The sequence below is a fragment of the Dipteris shenzhenensis genome, chromosome 27 (genome assembly GCF_047967505.1).
Source record: "Dipteris shenzhenensis isolate YYH24624 ecotype China chromosome 27, Dip_SZ_1.0, whole genome shotgun sequence".
Classification (NCBI taxonomy): Eukaryota; Viridiplantae; Streptophyta; class Polypodiopsida; order Gleicheniales; family Dipteridaceae; genus Dipteris; species Dipteris shenzhenensis.
In genome coordinates, this window is record NC_141622.1 from 33,400,387 (window position 1) to 33,401,420 (window position 1,034).

Here is a 1,034-nt window from a genome sequence, read left to right on the forward strand (position 1 = left end):
ATAAGGGCTCTGAGCCATAACTATTATACAATTAAGTACTATATCTATGCTTAGAATTCCATGATTTTTTGCTAAAAGGAGTACGTTTTATGTACAACATAGCATGCTTAGACCGAAAAATGCATAACACCATGCTATGTAGTAGCGCTCATTGCTATGTATTTTTATATGATGAAAGAGCATTGGTGCATACCGTATAGTAACTACCATAAAACACATAGTAGTTATAGTAGTGCTGACTATATCTATCATCTAGCACTACTGTGTACTAGCTAGCATCACTTTGTATACATTAGCAATACTATACTGTGACAAGCTGCAATGCTATGTATCAACTAGAATTACTTGGTGATATTTAGCAATGCTATAGTATGACATAACACTACTATTTATGAAACAAAGTTGCAATATTAGCACAAGCACTGCTATGTAGTATTCTCATAGTATTTAGCTTTGATAGGTAGCACTCAATATGGCCTTTCAATTGTATTAAATAACATAACAATACAAGACACTACCTCTAGCAATCTATCAGTTTGATCCACAATATTAGAAATCACCATAGTTAGTCCTTTTGATTAGAATTGCTTTCTTGAAACTTGCCCAAAATTGCAAGGGAGATAGAGAAAATTTATCCCACAGGGACTTTGCATGGCAAGATGAGAAATCAAGGAGTGCTTGAGAAATTTCCTTGAGGAAGTTGTCTTGTTAGTGGTTGACATTGTCTAAGAATATAGTTTTAAGGACCAAAATAAGATACAATCAATGCATTGGTATTTTGACCAAGTCACCATTCTTATCCAAATCACATATCTACACATTATCTCACTTCTATGTATCTAATGACAAGGATACACTTTTTGTTCACCATTGTTTTATGTTGCACCTTCAAAGCACCACCATTGGTTAGGGACGTAGGTGTAAATCTCAAAAGGAAATGGGTTTGGTCAGATGTTGCATCACAAGTCAAGGCAGTGAGTCTCTTCTACTTTGTTTCTTGATAATACGGTCTTATAGATGTGGACATGACTTGG